We start from the raw sequence: 25,423 nt of genomic DNA, 5'->3' as shown, positions 1-25,423 counted from the left end.
TGGCCAAGTTATTTGAACTTCCACTTAATACAAGAATCAGAGATGTGTGGCCTAGATGATAAAAGCAAGACTAAGAGATATACTGGACGAGAGGCAAGGATTGGGGAGACTAATGTTGTATATGTGAACCATAAGTAAAGCATATTTGCAAACAGCATTTCCCCATAGGCTTTACCATGGAATCTTAGCCCTTTGGGTTGAAGGGCACCTTAGAAATCCTCTAGTGCTCACATTTCTTAGGAAGGATTCGGGCTGGGGCAAATGCACAGGGATTTTCTCAGTGGAATCTCTCTCTTGTGATGTGCTGCTCCCACTTGGAGCATAAATTTAAGCTTTGTGTTTGAGTATTTGTAAAAGATAACACTGAAAAATTACAAGACCCCGATTCCTAAGCTTGACCGCTCTTTTCCTACCAAAACTTTGAAGGATTATTAAAAAGTAAAAGGTCATAAATATAGTAACAGAATCACTGAGATCATTGTTACCTTTTATAGTGGACACTCCTAGATGGCCTTTGAAGGAATTCTGGCTATAAGTGGATAAATGGAGGTCAGCTCTGTCTCTAACTAGCCGACTGCTCAACCTCATTTGACCTTTCTCCCCTCAGTTCAGCTAGATGCTCTGAAGTTCATATCCACCCCATCATGTTATAATTCCATGCATATTCTCAGAAAGTCTCATGAAGCCTGTCAAAAGTGTTCATGATGGCAGCCTCCCAATTCAGTTTCCAGCTGAGATTACGATTTGGCAATTTTATGGACATGTGAATTATTGTTCATGCCTTGATGATAACTCTTTAAACTTAGAGAAGCTGCTATCCAAAGCACTTACTTAACATTTGATCAATTCTTGAGCATAATATAACAATTCATGAGAACAGTGTGAATACTAATTTTTCAAAGTGAAAAAAATAAACATAAGAAAAATTAAGCATAGCTATTAACCTCCGGAGGCTATTTTGATCAATAGTATAATCCTATGCAGAGCTGGAAGAAATTTATTGCCATATATTTTAATTTCGCCTCAGGTGAGGCAATTTGCTTCCATATCTAAAACCACGTCACTAACTGTAGCTTCCAGGCTTCCAAGCTATTTGTTTGCATTTAGGAAAGAAAGAAATTGGGAATATATACAATTATTCAATTTCTACTTTTTTTAGAACCAAAACATTTTGTAATTGTGAAATCCCTTTCTCCCCTGCATCTGCGCACATATTGTTGGAAATTACAGAAATGGTGGATGGTAGTCATCACTAGAGAACTTCGTTCATCTTATTACCTGGAAAACCAGATTGCCCAATTAGGCCATTGAAATATATTCTTACATACGTCAGACCAAACAGACATTTGTAAAGGAGACTATTTCCCTCACTTCAATGGTCCCCAATGGCAAAAAACCTATCCCCAGCTTTTGAGCATTTCACATCTCCATGGAACCTGCTGGGTAGCAGCTAAACCTGTGGAAACAACAATGAGTCATGAGAGTAAGGGAGGCCCTGTGTCAGCACTTGCTGAAAGCCGAAGCTGAAGTCCTGTCCACACTGGTAGCAAGACAGGCTAGGCTGAAAAAGTGTCTTACCACACCTGGTAGTTAGCCGGGCTAACTAAAGGTCAGCTTTGCCTGCCCGTTCCCTAAACCACAGAGCATGTTGCATCCAGCTTGCAGTGTCTTCCTTGGTGACTTTCCCTTGGAGTCCAGAATGTCCTGCACCAGGATAGGCACTTGAATTTTGAGTTCAGCTCAGGGCGTCCTCTTCCCCTTCCGTACACTTTCCACATTTTTCTGACAGGTTCCCTCTCACTTAATGGAGCCTTTCAGTTACTGCAACCCCTCATCTGTCTATATCTATCTTAACTTAGGGAGGGGTGGTTTACATGATGAGCATCTCTCCAACCAAATCGTCTTTCTTCAGTGTTGAGAAGGAGCTGATAAAGTAGAGGGCCCGTTCAGCCTCGGCACAAATGTCTGACCAGGACAAGCTTGCTCCAGCTCAGCCCAGATGATGATAAACGTGGGCTTCACCATTTCACACTCTTGAATCTAGAGAACAATTCAGCTGAAATTTATATATAGTGTGTAATGTGAAGCTTGGCTAAAAGCAAAACTACTCTTGGAAAAAGATAGACAATTTCCAACAAGGCTAATTGAAAATCCCAAATCAAAGATAAATCGGCTCTCTGAGCTTAGAGGGACAGCATCCAAAGCAGAGGTCTTCAGAGCCCACCCAGCAGAGGAGTCGCCCTCCCTCCCTGCCAAGAAGAGAGACCAGGATTCCTCTGTGAGTTCTCTCTGGATGGGGAGAGACGGCTCGGGCCCTTGAAAAAGGCATTAATCACATTTGGTTCCTTGTACCTGAGAAAAAATAGCTATCTATGGGATCTGATTTTTTTGTGTTTCAAACTGGAAAAAGCTTTTATGATGTCTCTTGATGAAATATAACCACTCTCTCATTCTAAGCAGCCTCTAAATTCTTAAATGTGTGTAAATGGAAAACATGCTGTGGGTCTTTATTCCACCGAGCAGCAAGAAATAAATCAGAACTCTCCCCTTCTTACGCCCCCACGCAGGCTCTCCCCTGATACCTCACAGATGTGCAGCGTTAGAGGGAAGAGCAGAAATGCTTTATAAAATTAGTATGTGGAAACCGCTTTATTTACCATAAATGCCTGGCCCGGGGCTTTCTCTACAGTGTCCAGTCACGATATTAAGCTGAGTCCTTGCCTTCTGCTTACGAAAAAGTCCTCCCTCATTTCTGTCAGACAGGAGGGTCTCCATTTTCCATATAGGAAAGGCAGTTAGTGGTGGCATGATGTCCAAGGTGAAGACGCTACAAGTTAGTGGTCAACAAAACATTTAATCCACAATGTATAAAATGTGTAAACCATTTGAGCATCCTGCTGGGTCCAAACTTCTAAATAAATATCTATCATTACTGTAATTGATGTGAAACTGGATGCTGGAGACCCAACAGATGAATACAAATGCTAGAACTTGCCTCCCTGCTTCATTCATATCTCAAAATATGTAGAAGATATACCACAGAGCTCAGGAAAGGCATTTAACTGATTTTAATAGCAGTCATTACATTCGAAAATGAGACTTCCCCTTGTAATGGAGATGAACTGGGAAGACACAAAGGAGGAGGGGTAACTAGTGCAGTCCCCCGTGCCCTGCCAGAATCACTGCTCCTCATTCTTGCTTTCAGCAGTTAGCCGGCTCCATTTTTCAAAGATTACCATCCCCTAATTAAACAATTAGGGCTTGACAGTTTAAATATGTTATTTTGTTCTTTTCAAGCATAAGTGCCAGCCACTAAGACAAACTATACCCACCACCTTCGTTTCAGCAGAGCCATTGTTATCCCAGATAGAATGCCCTAAAAATAAAATTCATTTCGTATGTGAAGCTTCATCAAGTCAGGTCATGTCTGCTCCTCAGGGCAGACTGCAGTGTACTAATTTCATTATGCTATTTTTAAATGTGGCCTCCTTGGATCTCTCAGTATGGCCTACATAGCTCAACAAGGCCCCGAGTTAATGTTTAGGGCTTTCTTGCTAGTTAACCTCTGCCCACCCTGCCCTCAACCCTAACCTCAATCACCTTTTCAGGCCTGGATCATTAACGAGGAATAAGCACACTAATGATGAATGTGTCTACACTTAAATCTGCATCACCTACTGGACACTGTCTAACAGACGAGCTAGCAGAAGTTCAAATTGGCATGGGTTTCTTGAATTCATTATTAAAGTTACTCCAGCTTAAAAAAAAAAAAAAATCCACAAAAAGAGAGACTGGCTTTCTAAGATATCATCTTAAGCTATTGTTGAATCTCTATGTACTTATTTCTGTTTTGCCTCTTGTATCAAATTCTCTTTTTTTCCGTTGTAAAATGAACACATTCATACGTAGATGAAAAGTGTAGAAGAGCATATCATTATCCACGACTTCTAGTTTCAACTAATAGAAACTCAGCTCGAATTTGATATGCAGTAAAGGATGTATTGTTCATGTAATCAGAGATAGAAGTGGCTTTTAGGCACAACTGGATTCCATTGTGGCTCAAATTAATGCCATAAGGACAAGATTCTCTCCCTAATCTCTCAGTTTTATTTTTTCCTGTTTCAGCCTGTATCTCTGGGAGACTCTCTCCTCCTGGTAGCCCATGACAGCCCCCCGCTTACACCCTACCAGCTGAGTAATGCTGATGAAATAACATCTCCTTCCTCTCAATTGTTCTAGTCAAATTCCCCAGATTGAATCTTATTAGCGCGGATTGGATATGTGCCCATCCCTGAACCTATCAGGGTTCAATATGGTCCAAGCCACCTGCCCGATTGAGCAGGTTTATGCTATATGCCCACCCATAAAGCCAGAATTGTAGATCACCACAGATAAACCTCATGAACTGAGGAGAAGTGAGGGACGGTTCCCCCAAAGAACACCAGGTGTATCATCATAAGTAGAAAGAACAAATGCAGAGCAAATAACAGATGTCCGTGCCAGAGAACTATGTCCTCACAACCTGAAAAAAGAATCATACTTAGAAATCATACTTAGAAAGATATATATACTTAATCCTAGAGGAGATGGAAGGTCCAGGACTATTTTTGAAAACTTGGATGAATTTGTACTAATTGAAGTAGTAAAATAATTCCTACACAAAAATTCAGAAACCGTCAGGAGATAACGTGGGAAATAATGAAAAAAATCATATAGGACAGAGAGAGAAAGACAAATATATGACATGAAATCACTGGAGAATAATGTCCACAAATTGCAGTCTGCTCTGCACACTCATATTCTGCATGTGTTGTCCCACTTCCCCTTGTTCCTGATGAGAACTTCCTAATCTTATTGGATTTCCCTTGTAGATGACAAGTCATTTTCCTTACTGCTTTCAAGATTTTCTTTTTCTTTTGACTTTTGACTTTTTGATTATAATGTGTTTGGGTATGAATCTCCGTGTTTATCCTACTTGGAGTTTGATAAAATAATGGCTGAACACCTCTAACTTCGATGGAAAATATTACATGTCCAAGAAGCGCAACAAATATTTCTTCTGCCTATTTCTTTCTCCTCCTCCTCTTTGGATTACTCCTTTTTACACATATGTTGGTATGTTAATGATGTCTCACATTTCTATGAGGCTTTGTCTATGTTTTTTTATTCAATGGGGGCTAGTTTTCTCTCTTCTTCAAATTGCAACCTCTCTATTGATCTAACTTGAAGTTTACCGATTCCTCTGCCAGTTCAAATCTACTTTCGAGCCCTTCTAGTGAATTTGTCATTTTGGTATTTGATTTTCCATTTTAGAATTTCCATTTGATTCTTTTTAAACTTTCAGTCTCTTCATTGATATTCTCTATTTGGTAAGACACTGTCATTATACTTTCCTTAATTCTTTAGACAGTATTTTCTTGAGTTCCTTGAACATACTTTTAATGCTTTGAAGTCTTGTGTCTGCTAAATCCAATACCTTGGCCCCTCAAAAGCAGTTGTGGGTTTTCCTGTGTATGCGCCATACTTTCCTGTTTCTATGCACATGTGCAATTTTTTTTAATTGAAAACTGGATATTTTAGATAATACATTGTAGCAACTCTGGATACTGATATCCCCCGAGGGGGGAAATTGTTGTTTGCTTGATCATTTGTCTATTTGTTCAGTGACAAGGTTGAACTAACTCTGTGATGTACAGTCTCCGATGTCTCTGCTCAGATAATTTTTCCCTTGTTTTTATCTTTTACCCTGGCTTCCTAGGGGTTGCCTTATTGGTGAAAGGTTATTTGAAGCCCCCGTGTTCAGTTAGGTTGTACCCTTTATCATTGGATATCTGTGTGGCTTGGAGGCTGTTGTCACGATTCAGGGAATTTATGAGTTTGCCCCACAATCAGCCAGGGACCAGTAGCGTCGAAGTTCCCCCTCCAGGTGTTCCTGGAAGGGTGCAGTTTGGGGCATGCACAGTTACCAAACTGCCAGGGATGCATATGATATTTATTTCTAAGCCCACCTTTCTAGATATTGCCCCCAGGGCCAGAGCAGGTATTGTTCAGCCAGTGTCTGGGCAGAGGTTGTGCTAGGGAGGCTTCCACCCTGTGCTAATGGATCTGTGTGCAGCTTGGGGAATGATTTCAGAACAGCCCCAGCTCCTGCTCTGATTGCTTCTGAGTGGATGCCAGGCACATAGGCACAGCCTTCCCAACCCACAGAGCTGGCTGCGATTCCAGGAGGGTGATTCTTGGCTGTCTCTTTGTATGGTTCTCTGTTAAACTCCTGGCTGTACTGTTAGTTCACTTGTTGCTGCTGGTGTCATGCAGCTACCAGACCTCTTACTGCTCTCCACCGAGATCACTGTTGTGTTCAACAACACCCTTAGGCCTGGAATTCTCCAAACTCTGTTCCAAATATAGTCAGTCCCCAGGGCACAGTGGCCTGCCTCTCCAGCAGTGACATCCCTGCTCTAAGAGTGGGTGCTGGAGTCGGGGGTGGTAGCCCCTGGTCTTTTCAGCTTGCACCCCCTTCCCAGCATGGAGCCTCCCCACTGCTGGGTCAGGGGCAGTTGGGGCCCCTGTATTCTTGGAGTAGAGCTTCTGCCCTATCAGGAAGAGCTAGTGAGGATGGGAACCTCAGTCCTTTTGGCCACTCCTGCCCTAAATGGAGTTTCTACAACATGGGAAGAATGAGGAGGGAAAAATGATAAGCACCTTCAGCCTGCTCCTTGCAGGGTAAAAGGTACCCTAGGCTGGGAGCTGGGAGAAGAGGTGGCCTTCTCCCCTCCCCCCTTACATTCCCTTGTCTTCTTGGCCACACTACACAGAGTGGAATTCCCAGAAAGGACTTTCCCAAACACAGAGCTGGGGGGTGGGGGGGGAGGGGGTTAGTGAGTGACTCAAATGCTAAGGACTCATTGTTCTTACGAAGATTTAGTAGATTTTCTTGAATGAATATTTCTCCATTTGCTGTAGGCCCTTAGGACAATTTCCAGAGCTTTAAAATGATTATTTTTTCATCATTTTCATCAGTGAAATGGTTGTTTTGCTGGGAAAAGAGTCTGTCAGTCTCCTCACTTATTATTCTAGAAGTCCCTTGTGGGGACAGAGCCAGGAGTGCACTTTCCAGGCTCTTGGCCTCACGTGGAAAGGTGCTGGCTCAGGTAGTAAATGGCTATCAACTGTGATTGGATGGCCATCAGCTGTGGCTAGTTGGCCGTCAGCAGTAACCAGTGAGCCACACTGTCGTGGCTACACTAGCAGCAAATGGGGGCTAGCTAGAAGATGGATTGCAGAAAGGTGGATGCTGCCAGCGAGACTATAGTGGTATGACTCTCCTATCTATGGCTCCGTGGGTGTTCCTTTTTGGCCTCACCATGTCCTGCGTTCTTATGTGGGGAGCGGGAGCTGATATCCCGCATGACACCCTGCATTATATCCCTCCACCCTCACATTTACCTACCGTTGCTGTTAGTTACAAATCCACGAGTCAAAAGCCATACAAGAGCTTAAAAAGTTATCTAGTCTATTTCCTCTGCCTTTGAGCAGGATAATACCTTAGCCAGGCAAGATAGATGAGAATCTATACTGGTTTTGAAAACCTCCAGAGGAAAAAAATTTCACAACCTTCCTTAATAGCCTAAATTAATGCTTACCAACTCTCACTGCCAGGCATTCCTTTCTTGCATATAACCTAAAGCACACGTGGTACAGCTTAAGGGCCTTCGCTCTTCATCTGCCCTGGAGGTGATAAAGAACAGCTGGTCACCACACAGCACAATTCCTCTCCAGGAGGAACAGCCTCTACTCACTTTTTAAAAAACTCCTCCTTTGGTCCTGTCCCTGGAATAAATAATCTTAATATTTCTCATACTATTTTTCAACCCCTGAGCGACCTTTATGCTCCCTTCTAAAATTGTTTCACTCTTCATGTTACCCTCTTAAGACTGGAAGTGTTTCTCAAAGTGAGGTCTAAGCACTCCACACGATTCTCCTGGAGAATCTGTGCATTCCTCGACTCTGGATCCAAATCTTGGCTGTGGATGTAGGTGCGAATCGGCACGCCTCACAAGCTCCCTAGGTCATTCTGATGCACCAAAGTCCAAGACCCTCTGTGCTCGATCATAGCCTGTTCTCCAGCATGAGATAGCAGGTTGCAACACTTGACCTGCACAGAAGAATCACATGGAGCTCTTAAAAATCCCAATACCCAAGCTGTACCCCCATCCAATTAAATCAGAGTCTCTAGGCATGGCACCTGGGCCAGCACTCTTTAAAGCTCCCAGCTGAATCTCAAGTGCAGCCAAGGTAGCCAGTTTCTCCAAGGAAGGGACTCATAGTGTTGGTATCCCAGCGCCTCTTGACACGAAGCCTAATGAATGGGATATTTCATTGTAAGCATGAAATTATCTTCATCATAGTGAAGATAAATCTTTTTGCTACCGTTTGTTTTGGAGAAGAGTTGAATTTGAAGAGAGGTGAAGACTTCTGATTTGGAAACATGTAAGATTAGTGATGCTGAAAGATGCCTGTGTGAAGATTCCTGCTAGTCGTTATGAGGATTGGAAACGTGGACGGTGAGTGTTAAAATCTTCACACTAAATGATCTCAAGTCTCCTTTCATGCACCACCACCTCAGACACACCAGGCCTATCCTGAGTCTTATTCCATCATCTTACTGGGGGACAAACTACAAATTTTACACCGGAGTGTATCACTTTATGCCCAGGCCATGTGCCCCTCTCCTCTTATAGGAGATAAGAAATAAGACAGACACCCTCAATGCTCACATACAGACAAAGCCTAAGTGTGAAGAAGTTAATACTCCAAGGGGCAAACCTTCATTCAACCAACGAAAGATAGAAGCTGGTAGATAAATTTGTCCCCCTTTCTCCACAACCTTCCAACCCCCGCCATATAATGTTCTGAAACAAAGGTTATAAAGCTTCTAGAGGGTAGTTCTGAGGGATTCACTGTCAGTTGCATTTAGTGTTGGTGTGGGGACAGGGTCCCAGAGAGCAGTTTCCAGGCTCTCGGCCTCACGCAGAAAAGTGCTGGCTTGGGTAGTGGATGGCCATCAGCTGTGACTGGTTAACCATCAGCTGTAACCAGTTAGCCAGTTAGCTACTGATATAACTGCCGTGGCTTGGTTGGTTAGTTGGTTAGTTGGTTGGTTGGCTGGCTAGCTGGCTGGCTGTCAGGCAGGCAGAGAAGTGGCTGGCGGGTTGTGAATCGTGTGGATCCTGTTTTGGGTATCTTGTCCGGGCTGCCAGGGAGACTGGGGTGCAGGAAGACCCCTTGTTGGGGTACTGGTGGATGTTTGCTCCCTGTATCTCCAGCCCAGCTGCCAATGAGAATATAGTGGTACGACTCCCCTATCCATGGCTCCGTGGGTGTTCCTTTTTGGCTTCACCATATCCTGCATTCTTGTGCGAGGAGCAGGACCAGAGTCCCTGCGTGACAGTTGGCAAACTCAGTAAGTAATGCTTCCTTTTATTTCTCTCCCTGCTTCCCTGCTTCCCTGCCCCCATCCCCCATTCCTATCCCCAAGGATCACACTCCCTCTTGGAGCGCTTATTAACTATGGCGTATAAGGATCATAACCCTACTAGGGAACCCAAGTTAAGTAAACGGTGTTGGTATATATTCATTTTTATATCTTTACCTATCGCAGTGCCTAGCACAAATTGGGTACCCAATAAATATAACATAACATGAACACGGAGCTGATTGCTGAACAGAGGAGAGAATGCACCACAACTATGCATGATGAGAGTGTTTTGGTGAGAGAATAACCAAAAGATGGCAACTTAAGTTTTCCATTTAATAGCCATGGGGCCATGGACAAACTGGCAACATTTTGATGTTCAGCTTCTTTACTTTATAAAATGGGATTCCAAGTTGAATCTGAACCTCATGAGGTTCAAAGGAAAAAATACATATGGCAGTGGTCTGAAAATTATTAAAGCAAAGTATTAAGTTACTGTTTTGGTATCATAGTGTTATATGGTGGCTTTTTTTCCTTCAGATTTTGAGAGTAGGTCCATATATTAGCAATTAACACATATTAGAAAGAATTAGAAATAGCTGTGTGAGATGGGATAACCATAATCAAGAATTGTGAGTGATTACTTGAGTTGAACATTTTTATTTTTGCTTCATGCTACATATATTTTTTGAAATATACAATATTATTACTATAGTTACCACACTGTACATTACATCCCCAGGACTTATTTTATAATTAGAAGTTGTACCTTTTGACCACCTTCATGCTTTCACCCACCCCAACACTCCCACCCTATACCCTCCCCACCTCTGGCAATCACCAATCTGTTCTGTGTATCTATGTTACATTCAGGATTTTGTGGGAGTTTTTCATTTGTTTGTTTGAAATTCTACAATGAGATCTTAAGTATTTGTCTTCCTCTGTCTATTTCACTTAGTGTAATGTCATGAAGGTCTATTCATGTTGTCACAAATGGCAGGATTTCCCTTTTTGGTTGGGTAATATTCCATTGTGTAGATACACCACATTTTCTCATCCATTCATCCATCAGTAGACACTTAGGTTGTTTCCATGCCTTGGCTATTATAAATAATGTTGCAGTAAACATTGGAGTGAAGATATATTCTTGAGTTAGTGTTTTCATTTTCTTTGGATAAATACCCAGAACTGGAATTACTGAATCATATGGTAGTTCTATTTTTAACTTTTTGAAGAACTTCCATACTGTTTTCCATAGTTGTTGCACCAATTTACATTCCTACTAACAGAGCACAAAGTTTTCCTTTCCTCCATATTCTCACTAGCACTTATTTCTTTTATCTTTTTTATAATACCCATTCTAACAGGTATGATATATCATAAATAATATCTCATAGTTTGATTTGCATTTCTCTGACGATCAGTGATGTTGAACACTTTTTCATGTATCTGTTGACCATCTGTATGTCTTCTTTGGAATATATTCAGATCCTCTGGCCGTTTTTTAATAGGATTGTTTTATTTTATTTGCCATACAGTTATATGAGTTCTTTATATATTTTGGTTATTAATCCCTTGTCAGATACATGGTTTGCAAGTATTTTCTCCCATTCAGTAGGTTGCTTTTTCATTTTGTTGATGCTTCTTTTGCTGTGCAGATTTTCAGTTTAATGTAGTCCCACATTTTGTTTTTGCTTTTGTTGCTTTTGCTTTGGTATCAAATCCAAAAGATTATCACCAAAACTGATGTCAAGTTGCTTATCCCCTATATTTTCTTCTAGGGAGTTTTATGGCTTCAGGTGTTATACTCAAGTCTTTAATCCATTTTAAGTTGATTTTTAAGGTATAATATAAGATAGTGGTTCAGTTTAATTCTTTTGCATGTGGCTGTCCAGTGTTTCCAACACCTTTTATTAAAGAGACTTTCCTTTTCCTATTGTATATTCTTGGCTCCTGTGTTGTAAATGAATTGACTGTGTGTGTGTGTGTGTGTTTCAGAGCCCTCTTCTCTATCCCATTGATCTATTTATCTATTTTTATGCTAATACCCCACTATTTTGATTACTGTAGCTTTGTGATATACTTTAAAATCAGAGAGCATGATGCCTCCAGCTTTGTTGTTCTTCTTAAGATTGCTTTGACTAGTTAGGGTCTTTTGTGGTTCCCTACAAATTTTAAGACATTTTGTTCTATTTGTGAAAAATGCCATTGGAATTCTGATAGTGATTGCATTGAATTTGTAGATTGCTTTGGGTAGTATGGACTTAACAATATTAATTCTTCCAATTCATGAGCATGGGATTCAATTTTTGTCTTCTTCAATTTTTTTCATTAATGCCTTCATAATTTTTAGTGTATAGAGCTTTCACCTACGTGGTTAAATTTTTTCCTAGGTATTTTATTCCTTTTGATTACATTGTAAACAGCATTTTTATTGATATGTAATGGACATAAAACATTATATTAATGTCATTGTACAACATAATGATTTTATATTTGTATATATTGAGAAATAATCACCACAGTAAGTCCAGTTATCAGTCACCATACATAGTTACACCATTTTTTTTGTGATGAAAACTTTTGAGATCTGCTACCTTAGCAACTTTCAAATATTAATTATTAACTATAGTGACCATCGTGTATATTACATCCCCATAACATTTATTTTCTAAGAAGTTTGTTTTGACCTCATTTTGACTCCCTGCACCCATTTCACCCACACCCTGCATCAGGCAACCACCAATCCATTCTCTGAATCTATAACTTTGGAGGTTTTTTGTTTTGTTTTAATTCCAAATATAAGTGAGATTATATTGAATTTGCCTTTCTCTATCTTACTTATTTCACTTAGCGTAGTATGGTATCCTTAAGGTCCATCTATGTTGTTGCAAATGGCAAGATTTTCTTCTTTTACATGGGTGAATAATATTACGTGTGTGTGTGTGTGTGTGTGTGTGTGTGTGTGTGTGTACACGTGTACCAGAGGTGCCAAAAAAATTTATACAAGTGGCTACTTGGGTCAGTGTTGCTCAAGCAGTAGTTTGCCGTAATCAGAAGTGTCTGGATGCTGATGGTAACCACTATGAGCCCCTCTTATAATTGCAGAAGTCAAACGTGCCTTGTATTCATCTTTTGTTGTCAGTATATATATATTGAGTATTACAATTTTAATAGTTTTCCTTTCTTAAAATGTATATACATATATATGTTCATATATATATATATATATATATATCTTATGTCGAATATATATACATATATATTTGACATAAAAACATCCAAACCTGTACAAAATTTTTATAAAATTTTATTTGAGCCAAAAAGAGGATATACCTGAAAGCAAGATCTCAATCTTGAGATAAATGCTTTAGAAAATAAGTTTGACATTTCTTTTATGCGTTTGAAATTAAGGAGGAAACATAAGGAGGATTACATGGAGGTGGAAGAAAGCAAGGTGGGGATTGGATTACAGGATAGTTAACATGATTATGTGCTCTCTTGAAAGTGGTTACAGCTAATTTCAAAAATGTGTTTTCCTAGATGCACAGAAACAGTGGACAGGGCTTGCATAAGGCAAAGATAAACCTTTTAATAAAGAAGTTAGATGCCTAGGATGTGACTACCCACTATGACCTGCCCAGATAAGAATTTATAATTAGGCCACCCTGTGAGGTTACATTCCATAGAACTCCTTTTTACAACCACAATGTATAGTCACCAATTTTTTTTGTCCATTTGTCCATTGATGGACACTTAAGTTGTTTCTATACCTTGGTTATTGTAAATAATGCTGCAGTGAACATGAGGGTGCGGATAGCTTTTCAATTAGTGCTTCTGTTTTCTTTAGGTACATAATCAGAAGTAGAATTATTGGCTCAGTGGTAGTTGTTTTTGATTTTCTGAGGACCCTCCGTACTGTTTTCCACAGTGGCTGAACCAATTTACAATCTCATCAACAGTGCACAAGTGTTCCCTTTTCTCCACATCCTCACCAACAGTTGGTATTTCTAGTTTTTTTGATAATAGCCATTCTAACAGGTGTGAGTTGATATCTCATTGTGATTTTGATTAGTATTTCCCTGATGATTAATCATGTTAAGCATCTTTTCATGTACCTGTTGGCCATCTGTATGTCTTCTTTGGGAAAATGTCTATTCAGATCTTCTGTCAGTTTTCAATTGGATATTTTGTTTGTTTGTTTGTTTGTTTTTGCTATTGAGTTGTATGAGTTCTTTATATTTTTTTGGGTATTAATCCCTTGTCAGGAATACATTAGCAAACATTTTCTTCCATTTAGTAGGTTCCCTTTTCATTTTATTGATAACTTCCTTTGCCTTTGCTGTGCAGAAACTTTTTTGTTTGATGTTGCCCCACTTTTCGATTTTTGTTTTTGGTGACTTTGCTTTTTGTGTCAAATCCAAAACATCATCACCAAAATTGTGTCAAGGAGTTTACCCACTATGTTTTCTTCTAGAGGTTTTATGGTTTCAGATCTTACATTCAGGTCTTTAATCCACTTTGAGTTGATTTTTGTGTATGGTGTAACATAGTGGTCCAGTTTAATTCTTTTGCATGTGACTGTGCAGTTTTCTCAGTATCATCTGTGGAAGAGACAACCTTTTCCCTATTTTATTTTTTGCTTCTTTGTTGTAAGTTGAACATATGTGGGTGTTTATTTCTGTTTTTATGTCATTACCATACTGCTTTCATTACTATAGCTTTGTAATATAGTTTGAAATCAGAAAGCCTGATACCTCCAGGTTTTTTTCCTTCTTTGCAAGATTGTTTTGGCTAGTTAGGGTCTATGGTTCCATACAAATGTTAGGTTTCTTTGTTGCATTTCTGTGAAAAATGCTATTGTAATTTTAATAGGGATTGCATTGACTCTATAGATTACTTTGGGATGTATGAACATTTTAACAATAGTCATTCCTCCAAGCAATTGCACATGATATGTTTCCATTTATTTGTGTATTTTCAATTTCTTTCATCAATGTTTTATAGTTTTCAGTGTGCACAATTTTCATCTCCTTGAATAAATTTATTCCCAGGTATTTTATTCTTTTTGACTCAGTTTCAAATGTCTTTTTCTTAATTTCTCTTCTTGATAATTTGTTATTAATATATAAATGTAACAGAATTTAGTATATTGGTTTGTATCCTGCAACTTTACTGAATTCATTTAATTCTAACAGTTTCTTGGTGAAACCTTTAGGGTATTCTATATGTAGTATCATGTCATCTGCAAATAGTGGCAGTTTTACTTCTTCCTTTCCAATGTGCACGCATTTAATTTCTTTTTCTTGCATAATTGCTCTGCCTAAGACTTCCCATACTACGTTAAATAGTGGTGAATGTGGATATCCTTGTATCTAATCTTAGAGGAAAAACTTGCAGCTTTTCACTTGTTTAATATGATATTAGCTGTGGGCTTGTCATATGTGGACTTTATTATGTTGACATATGTTCCCTCTATTTCCATTGTATTGAGAGTTTTTAATCATAAATGGATGTTGAATTGTGTCAAATGCTTTTTCTGCATCTATTGAGATAATTATGATTTTTATCTTTCATTCAGTTAATGTAGTATATTACATTGATTTGTGGATGTTAGTCATACTTAGATCCAGGAAATGAACTTGACTTGATCATGGTATATGATCCTTTTAATGTATTGTTGAATTAGGTTTGTTAATATTTTGTTGAGGATTTTTGCATCTATGTTCATCAGAGATACTTGCCTGTAATTTTCTTGTGGTGTCCTAATTTGGTTTTAGTATCAGGGTATTGCTTTCTTGCTTTGTAAAATGAGTTTGGTTGTGTTTCCTCTTCTATTTTTTGGAAGAATTTTAGAAGAATTCGTGTTCACCCTTTTTTAAATGTTTGATAGAATTCACCAGTGAGTTTCTTGGGAGGTTTTTGATTATCAATTCAATCTCCTCACTAGTAATCAGCCTGTTCAGTTTTTCAGTTTTTTTGTTCTGTCTTGGTAGGTGTATGTTTTTAGGAATTCATCAGTTTCTCCAAGGTTGTCCAGTATGTTGGTATATAATTGTTCACTGTAGTCTCTTATGATCCTCTATAGTTCTGTGGTATCAGTTGTAACGTCTCCTCTTTCATGTTTACTTTTATTTATTTGAGTCTTCTCCTCCCCCTCCCATCCCTTTTTTTGATTGTTTGTTTGTTTTTGGTGAGTCTAGCTAAAGGTGTTTCAATTTTGTTTATTTTTTCAAAAAAGCAGCCCTTATTTTTATCTTTTCTATTGTCATTTTAATCTCTATTTCATGTATTTCCACTCTGATCTTTATTTCCTTCCTTCTTCTAACTGTAGGCTTTGTTTGTTCATCTTTTTCTACTTCCTTGAGGTGTAAAGTTAGGTTATTTATTTGAGGTTTTCTTGTTTCTTGATGTGTAGGCATTTATTGCTTAGAACTACTTTTGCTGCATCCCATTAAGTTTTGGTATATTTTATTTCTATTTCCATTCATTTCAAGGTTTGTTTGTTTTTTCTCTTTTGATTTCTTCTTTGACCCATTGTTTATTCAATAGCATGTTGTTTAATTGCCACATATTTGTGAATTTTTTAGTTTTCTTCTTGTGATTGATTTCTAGTTTCATACCATTGTAGTAAAAAAAAGACGCTTGATATAATTTCAATCTTTTTTTTTTTTTTTTAAGACTTGTTTAGTAGATTAACATATGATCTTTCCTGGAGAATGTTTCATGTCTGTGTGAGAAGAATGTGTATTTTGTTGCTTCATGATGGAATATTCTTGTATATGTATGTAGTTTAAATGCATCTGGTCTAATATGTCATGTCAGGCCAGTGTTTCCTTAGTAATTTTCTGCCTGGGTGATCTATCTATTGGTGAAAGTAGGGTATTAAAGTCCCCAACTATTATTTTATTGCTAATTATTTCATCCTCTAGATTTGTTAATATTTGCTGTATGTATTTAGGTGCTCCTATGTTGGGTGCATAAATATTTACAAATGATATACCCTCTTGTTGGATTGACCCATTTATCATTATGTAATGACTTTCATTGTCTCCTGTTAAAGTCTTTGTCTTAAAGTATATTTTGTGTAATGTATTTATTTGAGTCATCTATCTTTTTTTTCTTGGTAAGTCTAGCTAAAGGTTTGTCAATTTTGTTTATCTGTTCAATGAACTGACTCTTAGGTTTGTTAGTTTTTTTGTTTTTTTTTTTTACTCTTTTTCTATTTTCTATTTTTGCTTTTTCTGCTCTAATCTTTGTTATTTCCTTTCTTTGGCTTCTTTGGGGCTCAGTTTGTTCTTTTTCTAGTTCCTGGGAGAATAAAATTAGGTTGTTTATTTGAGATCTTTTTTTTTATTTTTAACATAGGAGTTTATTGCTATAAACTCCCTCCTAGAACTTCTTTTGCCACATCTTATCAGTTTTGGTACATCATATTTCCATTTTTGTTTTTCTCAAGATTTTTTTTTTTAATTTCCTCTTTAATTTCTTCTTTGATCTTTTGACTGTTAAGCAGAGTGTTAACTAATTTCCATGTGTTTGTGAGTTTTCCAAGTTTTCTTCCTGTTACTCATTTCTCATTTTATACTATTGCGGTCAAAGAACATACTTGGTATGATTTCATTCTTTTTGAATTTGCTAAGACTAGTTTTGTGTCTTAACATATGGTCCATCCTAGAAAATGTTCCATGTATGCTTGAAAAGAATGTGTATTTTACTGTTGTCAGAATATTCTGCACATGTCTGTTAGGTCCATATAACATACTGTGTTAGTCAAATCTACTTGTTTCCTTACTGATTCTTTGTCTGGATGATCTAGCCATTGGGAATTAAAATACCCAGTTTTAACTGTATTGTTGTGTATTTCTCCCCATTAGCTCTGTTAATTTTTGCTTTATATATTTGCTCTGATTTGGGGTACATAAATATTTATAATTGTTGTATCTTCTTGATGAATTGACCTCTTTATTTTTTGACCCCTTTGCTATTAAATAATGATTTCTTTTCACCATTTTAAGTTTAAAGTCTATTTGTCTGATATAAGTATAGCTATTATAGCTGCCTCTGCCTGTTTTTTCTTGTTGTTTGCTTGTAATATCTTTTTTCATTCCTTCACTCTGTCTATGTATGTTTTAAGTGAAAAGTTAGTTTGTTATAGGCAGCATATCATTGGATCTGGGTTATTTTTAAATCCATTCAGCCATTCTATGTCTTTTGATTAGAGAATTTAATTCATATACATTTAGAGTAATTATTGATAAGTAAGGATTTAATATTGCATTTGTTAATTGTTTTCTAGCTGTTTTGTTGATCCATTACTTCTTGCTACTTATTTTGCTGTATTTTTTGTTTTGAGATATATATGGTTATTTTAATATATTGGTATCAGTATGCTTTGAATTTTTGTAATGTCCTTTTCTGTTACTACTATAGGTTTTTCCCTTGTGGTTACCGTAAGGTTTACATAAAGTATCTTAAAATTAGATTGTCAAACTGGTAATCCAATTTTGATAGCATTACTAAACTTTACACTTTTACACCTCCTCCTCACATTTTAGATTGTTGATGTTACAATTTACATGTTTTTATATCATATGTCAAATAACAGATTCCTGTAGTTTACAATTATTTTTCCTACATTTGTTTTTTAACTTTTAACTAGAGTTGTAAGTGAATTATGCATCACAATTACCATCTTATAGAATCTAACTTTGATTATATATTTACCATTACCATTCAGTTTTATGCTACCTTTTTATGCCTTTATAATATTAATTAATATCCTTTTACTTCCACTCAAACTATTCCCTTTAGAGTTTCTTGTAAGGCAGGTCTAACAGTAATGAATTCTTTCAGGCTTTGTTTATTTGGGAATATCTTTATCAGTTCTTCATTTCTGATAGACTGCTTTTCCAGATATAGAATTATTGGTTGGCGTATTTTTTTGTTGTTTTTTGTGGGGTTTTTTTTTTCCCCCAATATTTTGAATGTATTGTCCCAATCCCTCCTAACCTGAAATGTTTCTGTTGAGAAACCTGCCTATAATTTTATGGGGGTTCCCGTGTATGTAACTTCTCTATTTTCTCTTGTTGAGTTCAAAGTTCTTTCTTAGTCTTTGACTTTTGACAATTTAACTATAATGTATTATGGTGCAGCCCTATTCAGGTTGAATCTATTTGGAGTTTTTTGGGTCTCCTGGATCTAGTTGTCCTTTTCTCTCCCCAGGTGTGGGAGGGTCTCAGTTATTATTGCTTTAAGTATACTTTCTGTCCCTTTCTCTTTCTCTTCCCTTTCTGGGTTTCCCGTAATGCAGATATTGTTTCTTTTTATTGTGTCTCATAAGTCCCATAGGCTTACTTCACTCTTTTTCATTCTTTTTTCTTTTTGCTACTGAGTGGATAATTTCAAATGTCCTGCCTTCTAGGTCACTAGTTCTTTCTTCTGTGTTCTCAAGTCTGTTTTTGAAGCTTTCTATTTAGTTCTTTAGTTCAATCATTGTTATTTTTCAGATCTAGGGGTTCTTGTTCTTTTTTTTTTGGAGGGGAGGGAGTTAATAGTTTTTATTTTTTGGTTGAAATTTTCATTTTGTTCATGCATTGTTTTCCTAATTTGGTTTTGTTATCTCTGTGTTTTTGTAGTTTACTAAATTTCTTTAAGGGGATTATTCTGAATTCTTAGTCTGATATTTCTTTTTATATTGTATATCCATTAACAAACTATTGTAGTTATTGTTACTACTTTTGATTTTTTTACCTTTACACTAGCTTTATAAGTGATTTACCCACCATCTTTACAACAGTAGATTATTCTGAATTTTACTGTATAGTTACCTTTACCCATGAGATTTATACTGTTATATGTTTTCCTGTTACTAATTAGCAAAGTCCCTTTTTAACATTTCTTATGAGGCCAGTCTAGTGGTCTGCCAGCCTCTGTTGTATTTGGAGAGTATTCCAGTAGGCTTTTAGATGTGTGTTAAATTAGAAGTCTGCCCCTTCAGGCTGAATCTTTAAGATAAGCTACTTGGTCTCTTACATAAAAACACTGAGTGCATTTAAGTCTGTTGCCTCTGTACTGTGTCTTGGAGGATGGGGATAGCCAGGTAAGAACTGTGTTATAGCCCTATGGAACCTGTGAAAATAAGCCCTGCTGGGTACCAGAACCAGGTGATCAAGAATCATCCCCTGAGCACATCTGCAAAAACTGGGGTGCCAGATATGTGCATAATCTCCTGTCTGTAAGATACTGGTGACCTGGGGTGAGGTAGAGGGAGATTGCAGAGGGGTGCCAGCTGACTCTTACCATCTTGAGAGAGTATATCAGTAGGCCCCTAGATGTATGTTAAATTAGATGCGTGCGCCTCAAGCTGAAGCTTTTAAGATAAGCAAATAGGCCTCTTTCACAGAAAGACTAGGCACATTTCAGCCAGCTACCTCTCCGCTGTGCCCTGGAGCATTAGCTACAGTGAGTCCAAGCAAGCCCTATAAGATGTTTTTCAGTTTGCTGTAGCTTTGTGTGGCTTGTGGACATAAGCCCCAGGTGCTTTCAAATCTAGATGTTTTGAGAATCTGTCTCTCAGGTACAGATCTTAAAAGTTGGAGCTCCAGATGTGGACTTCAAACCTTTCACTCCTCAAACAAAAGCTGGGATTTGTGAGTTCCCTCCTGATTTGGAGTCACAGAACCAGGGATGGGCTTTATTGGAAATTGTGTTTTCATCCTCTCTTACCCCTTTTGATGTAGGATTTTTCTTCTTCATCTGATATGTAGGATTTGGTCAGCTAGTTTTTAGATTTCTTTAGAGGGAATTGTTCTGTATGTAGCTGTAGATTCAGTGCGTCCATAGGAGAAGGTGAGTTTGGGATCCTCCTACATTGCCATCGTGAACTGGAACTTATTTTTTTTTCTTTTCAGGAAGATAGATGAAATGCCTAACAACAAATATCAGGACAAGACTTTTTCTTTCTTTTTTTTTTTTAAATTGCACTTCTAAAATGTTGGGTAATAAATAGTCCTCCCTGGATTAAGCACTTAAATGACTGGCGCAGAATCTTAGTAATCACACCAGCTAACAAACTGTGTTTGCCTTAATTTGTATCTACTAAGCAGATGAGTAAATAGGTTGAGTAATTATGCTACGATACTTGTATATGTTGGCTGTTACCAAAGGTTTTCCCAATCTAGGCCATTTCATTAAGGGACAAAGGGATGGAATCTTTGTTGAGTCAGAACTGTGAAGGAAGTTATACCAATGATGACAGAAACCTCTGCTCAGTGTTTCCAAAAGTTTGGGATCCATACCCCTACTATCATTAAAGATTAATGATTGTAAATGGTAGATAAACCTGGCATCAAATAACTTTGAGTGCCATATGAAGAAATGTATTTCCCTTTCAAAGTTCTTTCAAGATTTTAGAAAAACTTAGATAGTACAAAATATCTCCTAAACTTGCCAGTTTCCCTTTCTCCCTCCCTCTTTTTATTTTATTTTACTTTTTTCTTTTTTAAACTAATAGCAAGGTTACAGCTCAGAGAATTTGACAGCAACACCTCACAGCTAGAATTTACTGAAATTGGTTTAATTTCATTATATTTATTTTCTGTTATCTCAAGTCAAGTGATAATGACTTGTCCCTTTATAGTAACATAAATTTTCCTTTTAAAAAACTTGTAAAAAAAAATTGTATTTAAGTTTTTTCAAAAAGTGAACCATTTAAGGAAAATTATAAGCAAATAGTACAGATGGTATGCAGATTTTAAAAGTAAAAATATGAATGTGGTCCAGAACTAAAGTTTAAGAATCATTATCTAGGCCTCTGCAGAGTACAGGAGACCTCTTGTTCTGTAAATACAGTATTTCTTGTTTTGTATGGTTGCTACAAACTTTAATATGAGGAGTAGAAGGAAAACTCTAGTTTTTTAACATTCACTGGTAAAATTATATTTTCTCCTCAAATCAATCCTAGAGGGGTTTCAGCTAGAGCTTCATGGGATACGGCTATTAAGGATAGCACCTGATCAATGCTCATCAGAGAAAGTTCAGAATAGGAATTCAACTGGCACTGTAGGTTTTATTGAAGGAGGAACTCAGTCGTATTCTTTTCCATGTAAGATTGTGTGTATGTGTGTATATATACATATATATATATACATATATATATATATATATACACACACACACACGTAATACATATATATGTATTATACATATGTATATATATATATATATATATAAATTCATATTCTTTCTCTACAGTATGTCTTACTCATGTGACAGTTTATGTACAGAGACCTAGAGCAATTAATACAAAACATTCTTTAAAAGAAAGTTTCCACACTGCAAAGCTAATTATATAAAAACATGTTAGAGAGGGGATTAATTTAAGTATATTTTTTTCAAACCACTAATGAAATAGCTATGTGCAAAACACACATATAAAACAAAAATTTGTGTTCTAACCCATACATGGGTTTTTGTTTTCATTACCTTATCCACTTTTTTTTTCTCTCTCCTTGATGGAAATCTACATTATTTACTTCTCAGGTATTTTCTGTCTGGTCATTTAACTATGCCAGATGTCTTTAAATAGGTCAGAAGAATGACAAATAAAGCGATCCACATAGCAAATAATTGAACAAACATATTTTTATAAAGTGCAAATCTCTCTAAACCAAACAATTTTTTGTCAATAAGTCTTATAGACAGCTCTATGAATGATGAGTTTAGTCAATGCTATAAATCACCTCAGAGATGGCAAGGTTAAAGGATAGGCTCATTATTTGAAAAACCAAAGTGAACAGCTGAAGTACTTATCTAAGAGGTTAGTTAAAATTACGGAAAATGTGCTGTTACATAAAAGAAGATGGAGGGGGTTAGAGAATGGGATTTGGGACTGATTGTTGTAATCAGTTGTCCATAATGATCAAATGCATTGGATAAGTGTTGATATTATTTGGCTGATACAGATAAAATCACAAATTCCAATGAATCTTAAGAAAGAAGATATACATTGAACCAGGATTTACTGGGATTACCACTAGTAGTTTTAGTAATACTCTTTGTTATAGTTATTATGGGATTAACATTTTGAGTTAAATGATTCCAGTTTATATCCCATGGGGCTTCATTTAAAATTAATGAATTGTGGAAAAGAGCTCCTAGGAAGTAGTTCTTTTGTTGGGCCAAACCACATTAATGCCAAGCTAGAAAGTCAGACCTAAGGGCTGTCATGATCTCATACAGTGCCCTTGGGCAAACTGGAAAAGGTGCTTCATCCTTTGGGTTTATGCAGCTCTTCTTCAGAGCACCCAGTTTAGCAGATGGGGTGTGGGCTGGATTTCAGCCCTCACTTCCTCCCTCCCTTAACCAGTAACCTACACAATTGTATGCAGCAGTCCTGAACAGAATCAAGGATTTCTAAAGCATTGTCAAGGATATGTCTTTTTGAAACTTTTTTTGACTGCTCATTTGAATGTTTAACAACTAGTATCATCAAGTCTTTTCAATAATCAACTACTTGACAAACTAGGAACTAGGTCACTTACCTCTGTGTACTAATAAATGTTCTAATTTTTTACAAGAAGCCCACTGCTGGTCTCATTTGTGAAAAAAAGATGCCCTGTTATAGCAATAATCATTGAAATTTTCCTCAAGGAAAGCATTAATTCAGGACTTACAATGATTTCATCATTGACTGAGTGGTCCTGGGAGCACAAAGTCTCAGATAAGAGCAGAGCTTATGTGGCAATTCAGTTTCTATCAGGTGGAATTATGCCATAAATCCACAAGACAATAAAGGTTAGATCCACTGAATTAACATCTGTGACGATAAATACAAACATATTTTAATGCAATTTGCTCTGCCAGCCCAGGATTCAAATGTGATTGATTTTAAACTTAAAAATGTCTTTAAAATTAGATTTTAGGATTAAATTCTGTAGTTCTCTGAAAGAAAAATGGGGGAGGGGGGAAATATATTTAAAATATTTTGAGCTTGTTTAGATGTTACTGGATATATAATGGGCATATATTTTCCTTCCAGATCGTTAGGAGTCTCAGAAACCTTTTTTTCTTAAGCAGGGGGAAAGAAAAAACAATCAAGAAAGGAGGTGACCTTTAATTTAAGAAAGGTAGAATTATCATATCATGCAGTATATTAAACTTACAAAAATGCAATGTCCTCATCTGGCTTGCTTTTGAGAACAAAATAATCTGTAAATTTGACATTATTTGTCTAAAATACATTAAAACCAAAAAAAAAAAAAGTAAGCTAAATTGTTAAATTTGTGCAAACGCAGTCACTAAATTTTAACAGTAAAGCATTATTATTCAAATGAGAGTGGATTTTACAATATCCCGATGTAATTGTTTACAATGCAGTAGAATTATGGCACTGTTAAGCAGGACGGGACATTGTGAGAAAGAGTATGTTTCCAATTTGAACCATTTTTACTTCTGTGAATTTTTTTTCCTTTTTTTTTTTTTTTTTTTTTTTTTTAGTTATAGCAAGCATGGGAAAGGATTTAACATAGAAAACAAGGGCAGATGTCTCCTGCATTGTATACTCAAGGACTTAGCTAATTAATATTTTCCATGTGCTGCGGACTCAGAGATGGAATTAGGCTCTCTTCAGAGGTGCACAAGCTTCCCTTTTTCAGCCTTTATGAGATGTCAGCTAGAACAGTCTACAAAGATTCGCTCCAAGGAATATTTTTAAGAGATTTGTTTTGAGATGAAGGGCTGCTTGAGTGTGAGGCATCCTAAGTGGTCCTAAGCCTCCAGCTGTGTTCCTTAGCAGTCGGGGTTAGGGAAGGCTGCTCCCATATGACAGCACAGAATTAAGTTTGAAACAGCACTTAAGGAAAGGTTTGAGGAAGAAGACAAGACCACTCTCCATCCCATCGGAAAAAGCACATTGAATAAACAGTTTTAGCAAGAGGTCAATGAATGCCACCTCAAAGGAAAGGCCCTTCATCTTCTTAGATAAGCAAAAATCAGTGTCTGGGATTTGTTTGTGGATGGCGCTCTGCTTCCTGTTCCCCTTACAATCCTTATTTATCCTTCCTATTACTCAGCGATTTTATATAAGTTAAACTGTCAGCATATGAGAAACCTCTCTGCCAATGAGATGACTTTTTTCCTTTCCAGAAAGCCTTGCCAAGTTTATGAGCCAAGAAATAGCTGAATTATAATGGCTGGAACTTCAAAGAGAAAGAGTGAAAGGTATTAAAATATTTTGGGAAAAATTCCTGACTCGTAAAATCAGCAGGGACTGATCGATATGAGAATAAGATAGTAAATTTTATGGATGGGACAGGAAGGGGGCTGAATATCTGGTGATAAGAAGGTGCCCCCAGGTGGAGCCTTCCAGCCTAGTTATTCTCCATCTGGGAGGTGGGGGATGTGACTGTAAAATTCAAGGGAGAAACACCACCAGATAAACAAAATTGCTTTGTTTTTCTTTGGGCTTAGAACAAGTTGCCCTGCTGTGTGTTCCACAATTATTTTCTTTGTTTTGGAATCTTCCAAGAATCTCAATACAAAGCTCTTGATCACTCCTCCGTTTATATTAAAATGAGCCAATTTATTAATAAGCTGTTTAGTTGTTTATGTGATATGCCCTCCATGACACCTATAAGCGCCTTTTATTTTTATCCCTCTAAAGCCTTCTATCTCTATTTTTGCTCTCTTTGTAAAACCTGCTGTACAGAAATGACCTTAAACTCAACAATGTTACTTCTCTCAGGAGACTTTGCACTTCAACAGAGATTAAAGTTTAAGACTAACAATACCCGTTACCTTCTAAATGTAGACAGTAGTATTTTATTAGAGATATCAATTAAGAATTGTTTGACTGCTACTAACAGAGACAATGGCTTAAATAAGCGTAGCTTTCATCCTCAAATTCACCTTGTGGTCTAAGATGAGTGTTATCACTATGTCCACATC

The sequence above is a fragment of the Rhinolophus sinicus genome, linkage group LG03 (genome assembly GCF_036562045.2).
Source record: "Rhinolophus sinicus isolate RSC01 linkage group LG03, ASM3656204v1, whole genome shotgun sequence".
Taxonomy (NCBI): Eukaryota; Metazoa; Chordata; class Mammalia; order Chiroptera; family Rhinolophidae; genus Rhinolophus; species Rhinolophus sinicus.
The sequence above is the reverse complement of the archived record's forward strand: the minus strand, read 5'-3'. Positions refer to the sequence as shown.